Source organism: Idiotropiscis lumnitzeri, unplaced genomic scaffold (assembly GCF_059441095.1).
Source record: "Idiotropiscis lumnitzeri isolate Australia: NSW breed Sydney's pygmy pipehorse unplaced genomic scaffold, RoL_Ilum_1.0 HiC_scaffold_259, whole genome shotgun sequence".
Lineage (NCBI taxonomy): Eukaryota > Metazoa > Chordata > Actinopteri > Syngnathiformes > Syngnathidae > Idiotropiscis > Idiotropiscis lumnitzeri.
Window position 1 is genome coordinate 180,001 of NW_028283797.1, and position 8,748 is coordinate 188,748.

The following is an 8,748-nucleotide window of genomic DNA, read 5'->3' on the forward strand; positions in this document are numbered from 1 at the left end:
TCCGTCGGGGACGGCCCGGCGTTCGTGAAAGTCAGGCCGAAGAGGACGGCCTTCTCCCGGACACAAGTTGGGCCGAGTGGCCCTCAAGTTCAACCGCGTGGATGCTCCGTCGGGGACGGCCCGGCGTTCGTGAAAGTCAGGCCGAAGAGGACGGCCTTCTCCCGGACGCGAGGTGCGGGGGACCTGCCCCTGGTTAGGTGACCAGGGGTAAGGGCGTGAGTAAGAATTTGCACTAAGTCCAACAGGAGACTGGGGGCCGGCGTTGGTGAAAGTCAGGCCGAAGAGGACGGCCTTCCCCCGGACGCGAGGTGGGCCGAGTGGCCCCTAAGTTCAACCGCGTGGAGGCTCCGGAGGAGACAGGCCGGCATCCGTGAAAGTCAGGCCGAAGAGGATGGCCTCCCCCCGGACGCGAGGTGGGCCGAGTGGCCCCTAAGTTCAACCGCGTGGAGGCTCCGGAGGAGACAGGCCGGCGTCCGTGAAAGTCAGGCCGAAGAGGACGGCCTTCCCCCGGACGCGAGGTGGGCCGAGTGGCCCCTAAGTTCAACCGCGTGGAGGCTCCGGAGGAGACAGGCCGGCGTCCGTGAAAGTCAGGCCGAAGAGGATGGCCTCCTCCCGGACGCGAGGTGGGCCGAATTGCACTAAGTGCGACCAGGGGTTGGACGTTTAGGTGACCAGGGGTGGGCCACTTAGGCGACCAGGGGTGGGCCACTTAGGCGACCAGGGGTGGGCCACTTAGGCGACCAGGGGTGGGCCACTTAGGCGACCAGGGGTGGGCCACTTAGGTGACCAGGGGCGGCAGGTTTAGGCGACCAGGGGTGGGCCGTTTAGGTGACCAGGGGTAAGGGGTTTAGGCGACCAGGGGTGGGACGTTTAGGTGACCAGGGGTGGGACGTTTAGGTGACCAGGGGTGGGCCACTTAGGCGACCAGGGGTAAGGGGTTTAGGTGACCAGGGGTAAGGGGTTTAGGCGACCAGGGGTGAGACGTTTAGGCGACCAGGGGTAAGGGGTTTAGGTGACCAGGGGTAAGGGGGTTAGGCGACCTGGGGCTGGAGAGGAGCACCTTCCCCGGGCACAGGCAGGGAGCGAGCGCCCACCCCCAGCTCCATCGCTCCGGGGGTAATAGGCCGGCGTCTGCCACACTTAGCCCGGAGAGGAGCACCTTCCCCGGGCACGGGCCGGGAGCGAGCGCCCCCCAGCTCCATCGCTCCGGGGGTAATAGGCCGGCGTCTGCCACACTTAGGCCGGAGAGGAGCACCTTCCCCGGGCACGGGCGGGGAGCGAGCGCCCCCCAGCTCCATCGCTCCGGGGGTAATAGGCCGGCGTCTGCCACACTTAGCCCGGAGAGGAGCACCTTCCCCGGGCACGGGCGGGGAGCGAGCGCCCCCAGCTCCATCGCTCCGGGGGTAATAGGCCGGCGTCTGTCACACTTAGCCCGAATAGGAGCACCTTCCCCGGGCACGGGAGGTGCCAAGCGGCCCCTAAGTCTACCCTCATGGAAGCTCCGGAGGAGGAGGGCGGGCGTGTGTCACACTTAGCCCGGAGAGGAGCACCTTCCCCGGGCACAGGCGGTGCCAAGCGGCCCCTAAGTTTGCCCTTATGGAAGCTCCGGAGGAGGAGTGCGGGCGTGTGTCACACTTAGCCCGGAGAGGAGCACCTTCCCCGGGCACAGGCGGTGCCAAGCGGCCCCTAAGTTTGCCCAAATGGAAGCTCCGGAGGAGGAGTGCGGGCGTGTGTCACACTTGGCCCGAATAGGAGCACCTTCCCCGGGCACAGGCGGTGCCAAGCGGCCCCTAAGTTTACCCTCATGGAAACTCCGGAGGAGGAGGGCGGGCGTGTGTCACACTTGGCCCGAATATGAGGACCTTCCCCGGGCACAGGCCGTGCCAAGCGGCCCCTAAGTCTACCCTTATGGAAGCTCCGGAGGAGGAGTGCATGCTGCCTGACAGTGAAGCCGAATAGGAGCACCTTCCCCGGGCACAGACGGTGCCAAGCGGCCCCTAAGTTTGCCCTTATGGAAGCTCCGGAGGAGGAGTGCATGCTGTGTGACAGTGAAGCCGAATAGGAGCACCTTCCCCGGGCACAGACGGTGCCAAGCGGCCCCTAAGTCTACCCTTATGGAAGCTCCGGAGGAGGAGTGCGGGCGTGTGTCACACTTGGCCCGAATATGAGCACCTTCCCCGGGCACAGGCGGTGCCAAGCGGCCCCTAAGTTTGCCCAAATGGAAGCTCCGGAGGAGGAGTGCGGGCGTGTGTCACACTTGGCCCGAATATGAGCACCTTCCCCGGGCACAGGCGGTGCCAAGCGGCCCCTAAGTTTGCCCAAATGGAAGCTCCGGAGGAGGAGTGCGGGCGTGTGTCACACTTGGCCCGAATATGAGCACCTTCCCCGGGCACAGACGGTGCCAAGCGGCCCCTAAGTTTGCCCAAATGGAAGCTCCGGAGGAGGAGTGCATGCTGCCTGACAGTGAAGCCGACTATGAGCACCTTCCCCGGGCACAGGCGGTGCCAAGCGGCCCCTAAGTCTACCCTCATGGAAGCTCCGGAGGAGGAGTGCGGGCGTGTGTCACACTTGGCCCGAATATGAGCACCTTCCCCGGGCACAGACGGTGCCAAGCGGCCCCTAAGTTTGCCCAAATGGAAGCTCCGGAGGAGGAGTGCACGCTGTGTGACAGTGAAGCCGAATATGAGCACCTTCCCCGGGCACAGGCGGTGCCAAGCGGCCCCTAAGTTTGCCCTTATGGAAGCTCCGGAGGAGGAGTGCATGCTGTGTGACAGTGAAGCCGAATATGAGCACCTTCCCCGGGCACAGGCGGTGCCAAGCGGCCCCTAAGTTTGCCCAAATGGAAGCTCCGGAGGAGGAGTGCGGGCGTGTGTCACACTTGGCCCGAATAGGAGCACCTTCCCCGGGCACGGGCGGTGCCAAGCGGCCCCTAAGTTTGCCCAAATGGAAGCTCCGGAGGAGGAGTGCATGCTGCCTGACAGTGAAGCCGAATATGAGCACCTTCCCCGGGCACAGGCGGTGCCAAGCGGCCCCTAAGTCTACCCTAATGGAAGCTCCGGAGGAGGAGGGCGGGCGTGTGTCACACTTGGCCCGAATAGGAGCACCTTCCCCGGGCACAGGCGGTGCAAAGCGGCCCCTAAGTCGGTAAAGGTTGAAATAAGTAAATAAATACAAAAAGGACGAGGGGGGAAAAAAAAAGGCAAAAACGTATAAAATTCCCCCATTCATTTCAATGGGCTCGGCCGAATTGGGCTTGCGGGACCGCCGAGGGCACGCCGGAGGGCGGTTGAGTCGGTAAAAGTTGAAATAAATGAATAAATACAAAAAGGACGAGGGGGGGGAAAAAAAAGGCAAAAACGTATAAAATTCCCCCATTCATTTCAATGGGCTCGGCCGAATTGGGCTTGCGGGACCGCCGAGGGCACGCCGGAGGGCGGTTGAGTCGGTAAAAGTTGAAATAAATGAATAAATACAAAAAGAACGAGGGGGGGGGGAAAAAAGGCAAAAACGTATAAAATTCCCCCATTCATTTCAATGGGCTCGGCCGAATTGGGCTTGCGGGACCGCCGAGGGCACGCCGGAGGGCGGTTGAGTCGGTAAAAGTTGAAATAAATGAATAAATACAAAAAGAACGAGGGGGGGAAAAAAGGCAAAAACGTATAAAATCCCCCCATTCATTTCAATGGGCTCGGCCGAATTGGGCTTGCGGGACCGCCGAGGGCACGCCGGAGGGCGGTTGAGTCGGTAAAAGTTGAAATAAATGAATAAATACAAAAAGAACGAGGGGGGGAAAAAAAAGGCAAAAACGTATAAAATTCCCCCATTCATTTCAATGGGTTCGGCCGAATTGGGCTTGCGGGACCGCCGGGGGCACGCCGGAGGGCGGTTGAGTCGGTAAAAGTTGAAATAAATGAATAAATACAAAAAGAACGAGGGGGGGAAAAAAGGCAAAAACGTATAAAATCCCCCCATTCATTTCAATGGGCTCGGCCGAATTGGGCTTGCGGGACCGCCGAGGGCACGCCGGAGGGCGGTTGAGTCGGTAAAAGTTGAAATAAATGAATAAATACAAAAAGAACGAGGGGGGGGGGAAAAAAGGCAAAAACGTATAAAATTCCCCCATTCATTTCAATGGGCTCGGCCGAATTGGGCTTGCGGGACCGCCGAGGGCACGCCGGAGGGCGGTTGAGTCGGTAAAAGTTGAAATAAATGAATAAATACAAAAAGAACGAGGGGGGGAAAAAAGGCAAAAACGTATAAAATCCCCCCATTCATTTCAATGGGCTCGGCCGAATTGGGCTTGCGGGACCGCCGAGGGCACGCCGGAGGGCGGTTGAGTCGGTAAAAGTTGAAATAAATGAATAAATACAAAAAGAACGAGGGGGGGAAAAAAAAGGCAAAAACGTATAAAATTCCCCCATTCATTTCAATGGGTTCGGCCGAATTGGGCTTGCGGGACCGCCGGGGGCACGCCGGAGGGCGGTTGAGTCGGTAAAAGTTGAAATAAATGAATAAATACAAAAAGAACGAGGGGGGGAAAAAAGGCAAAAACGTATAAAATCCCCCCATTCATTTCAATGGGCTCGGCCGAATTGGGCTTGCGGGACCGCCGAGGGCACGCCGGAGGGCGGTTGAGTCGGTAAAAGTTGAAATAAATGAATAAATACAAAAAGAACGAGGGGGGGGGGAAAAAAGGCAAAAACGTATAAAATTCCCCCATTCATTTCAATGGGCTCGGCCGAATTGGGCTTGCGGGACCGCCGAGGGCACGCCGGAGGGCGGTTGAGTCGGTAAAAGTTGAAATAAATGAATAAATACAAAAAGAACGAGGGGGGGAAAAAAGGCAAAAACGTATAAAATCCCCCCATTCATTTCAATGGGCTCGGCCGAATTGGGCTTGCGGGACCGCCGAGGGCACGCCGGAGGGCGGTTGAGTCGGTAAAAGTTGAAATAAATGAATAAATACAAAAAGAACGAGGGGGGGAAAAAAAAGGCAAAAACGTATAAAATTCCCCCATTCATTTCAATGGGTTCGGCCGAATTGGGCTTGCGGGACCGCCGGGGGCACGCCGGAGGGCGGTTGAGTCGGTAAAAGTTGAAATAAATGAATAAATACAAAAAGAACGAGGGGGGGAAAAAAGGCAAAAACGTATAAAATCCCCCCATTCATTTCAATGGGCTCGGCCGAATTGGGCTTGCGGGACCGCCGAGGGCACGCCGGAGGGCGGTTGAGTCGGTAAAAGTTGAAATAAATGAATAAATACAAAAAGAACGAGGGGGGGGGGAAAAAAGGCAAAAACGTATAAAATTCCCCCATTCATTTCAATGGGCTCGGCCGAATTGGGCTTGCGGGACCGCCGAGGGCACGCCGGAGGGCGGTTGAGTCGGTAAAAGTTGAAATAAATGAATAAATACAAAAAGAACGAGGGGGGGAAAAAAGGCAAAAACGTATAAAATCCCCCCATTCATTTCAATGGGCTCGGCCGAATTGGGCTTGCGGGACCGCCGAGGGCACGCCGGAGGGCGGTTGAGTCGGTAAAAGTTGAAATAAATGAATAAATACAAAAAGAACGAGGGGGGGAAAAAAAAGGCAAAAACGTATAAAATTCCCCCATTCATTTCAATGGGTTCGGCCGAATTGGGCTTGCGGGACCGCCGGGGGCACGCCGGAGGGCGGTTGAGTCGGTAAAAGTTGAAATAAATGAATAAATACAAAAAGAACGAGGGGGGGAAAAAAGGCAAAAACGTATAAAATCCCCCCATTCATTTCAATGGGCTCGGCCGAATTGGGCTTGCGGGACCGCCGAGGGCACGCCGGAGGGCGGTTGAGTCGGTAAAAGTTGAAATAAATGAATAAATACAAAAAGAACGAGGGGGGGGGGAAAAAAGGCAAAAACGTATAAAATTCCCCCATTCATTTCAATGGGCTCGGCCGAATTGGGCTTGCGGGACCGCCGAGGGCACGCCGGAGGGCGGTTGAGTCGGTAAAAGTTGAAATAAATGAATAAATACAAAAAGAACGAGGGGGGGAAAAAAGGCAAAAACGTATAAAATCCCCCCATTCATTTCAATGGGCTCGGCCGAATTGGGCTTGCGGGACCGCCGAGGGCACGCCGGAGGGCGGTTGAGTCGGTAAAAGTTGAAATAAATGAATAAATACAAAAAGAACGAGGGGGGGAAAAAAAAGGCAAAAACGTATAAAATTCCCCCATTCATTTCAATGGGTTCGGCCGAATTGGGCTTGCGGGACCGCCGGGGGCACGCCGGAGGGCGGTTGAGTCGGTAAAAGTTGAAATAAATGAATAAATACAAAAAGAACGAGGGGGGGAAAAAAGGCAAAAACGTATAAAATCCCCCCATTCATTTCAATGGGCTCGGCCGAATTGGGCTTGCGGGACCGCCGAGGGCACGCCGGAGGGCGGTTGAGTCGGTAAAAGTTGAAATAAATGAATAAATACAAAAAGAACGAGGGGGGGGGGAAAAAAGGCAAAAACGTATAAAATTCCCCCATTCATTTCAATGGGCTCGGCCGAATTGGGCTTGCGGGACCGCCGAGGGCACGCCGGAGGGCGGTTGAGTCGGTAAAAGTTGAAATAAATGAATAAATACAAAAAGAACGAGGGGGGGAAAAAAGGCAAAAACGTATAAAATCCCCCCATTCATTTCAATGGGCTCGGCCGAATTGGGCTTGCGGGACCGCCGAGGGCACGCCGGAGGGCGGTTGAGTCGGTAAAAGTTGAAATAAATGAATAAATACAAAAAGAACGAGGGGGGGAAAAAAAAGGCAAAAACGTATAAAATTCCCCCATTCATTTCAATGGGTTCGGCCGAATTGGGCTTGCGGGACCGCCGGGGGCACGCCGGAGGGCGGTTGAGTCGGTAAAAGTTGAAATAAATGAATAAATACAAAAAGAACGAGGGGGGGAAAAAAAAGGCAAAAACGTATAAAATTCCCCCATTCATTTCAATGGGTTCGGCCGAATTGGGCTTGCGGGACCGCCGGGGGCACGCCGGAGGGCGGTTGAGTCGGTAAAAGTTGAAATAAATGAATAAATACAAAAAGAACGAGGGGGGGAAAAAAGGCAAAAACGTATAAAATCCCCCCATTCATTTCAATGGGCTCGGCCGAATTGGGCTTGCGGGACCGCCGAGGGCACGCCGGAGGGCGGTTGAGTCGGTAAAAGTTGAAATAAATGAATAAATACAAAAAGAACGAGGGGGGAAAAAAAGGCAAAAACGTATAAAATTCCCCCATTCATTTCAATGGGCTCGGCCGAATTGGGCTTGCGGGACCGCCGAGGGCACGCCGGAGGGCGGTTGAGTCGGTAAAAGTTGAAATAAATGAATAAATACAAAAAGAACGAGGGGGGGAAAAAAAAGGCAAAAACGTATAAAATTCCCCCATTCATTTCAATGGGCTCGGCCGAATTGGGCTTGCGGGACCGCCGAGGGCACGCCGGAGGGCGGTTGAGTCGGTAAAAGTTGAAATAAATGAATAAATACAAAAAGAACGAGGGGGGGGGAAAAAAGGCAAAAACGTATAAAATTCCCCCATTCATTTCAATGGGCTCGGCCGAATTGGGCTTGCGGGACCGCCGAGGGCACGCCGGAGGGCGGTTGAGTCGGTAAAAGTTGAAATAAATTAATAAATACAAAAAGAACGAGGGGGGGAAAAAAAAGGCAAAAACGTATAAAATTCCCCCATTCATTTCAATGGGCTCGGCTAAAATGGGCCTGCAGTACTGCCGAGAGGCCGCCGGAGGACGCCCTAGTAGGCAAACGTTGATCCCCACACACGAGGGGTCAGTTAGGCGACCAGGGGTAGCGTTTAGGCGACCAGGGGTAGCGTTTAGGTGACCAGGGGAAGCGTTTAGGCGACCAGGGGTAGCGTTTAGGTGACCAGGGGTAGCGTTTAGGCGACCAGGGGTAGCGTTTAGGCGACCAGGGGTAGCGTTTAGGCGACCAGGGGTAGCTTTTAGGCGACCAGGGGTAGCTTTTAGGCGACCAGGGGTAGCGTTTAGGCGACCAGGGGCGTTGCAGTTCCGCCGAATTGCATTAGGGGCGCTGCAGTAGGCAAACGTTCTTCCCCCCTAGTCAGAGGGTCATTTGCCTACTTCCCAGGTTTACCCGGGTTTTCCAAAACACCTGGGGCACATTTTCAGGGATCACGTTTTTAGAAACAAAAATATTCATAATTTCTTCTAAGTCCCCTTTCCAGCGGGGAACTTTGAAACATTGTATCCGACCACTGAAGGCTGTTGGCGGGCACGGCGCGGCAAACAGCCCGCACTCAGGCATGGAGCTCCGGGGAAAGTTGCCTAATTTCTTCTAAGTCCCCTTTCCAGCGGGGAACTTTGAAACATTGTATCCGACCGTGGAAGGCTGTTGGCGGGCACGGCGCGGCTCATAGCCGGCCCTCAGGCACGGAGCTCCGGGTGAATTTTCACAAATTTCTTCTAAGTCCCCTTTCCAGCGGGGAACTTTGAAACATTGTATCCGACCGTGGAAGGCTGTTGGCGGGCACGGCGCGGCTCATAGCCGGCCCTCGGGCACGGAGCTCCGGGTGAATTTTACAAATTTCTTCTAAGTCCCCTTTCCAGCGGGGAACTTTGAAACATTGTATCCGACCGTGGAAGGCTGTTGGCGGGCACGGCGCGGCTCATAGCCGGCCCTCGGGCACGGAGCTCCGGGTGAATTTTTACAAATTTCTTCTAAGTCCCCTTTCCAGCGGGGAACTTTGAAACATTG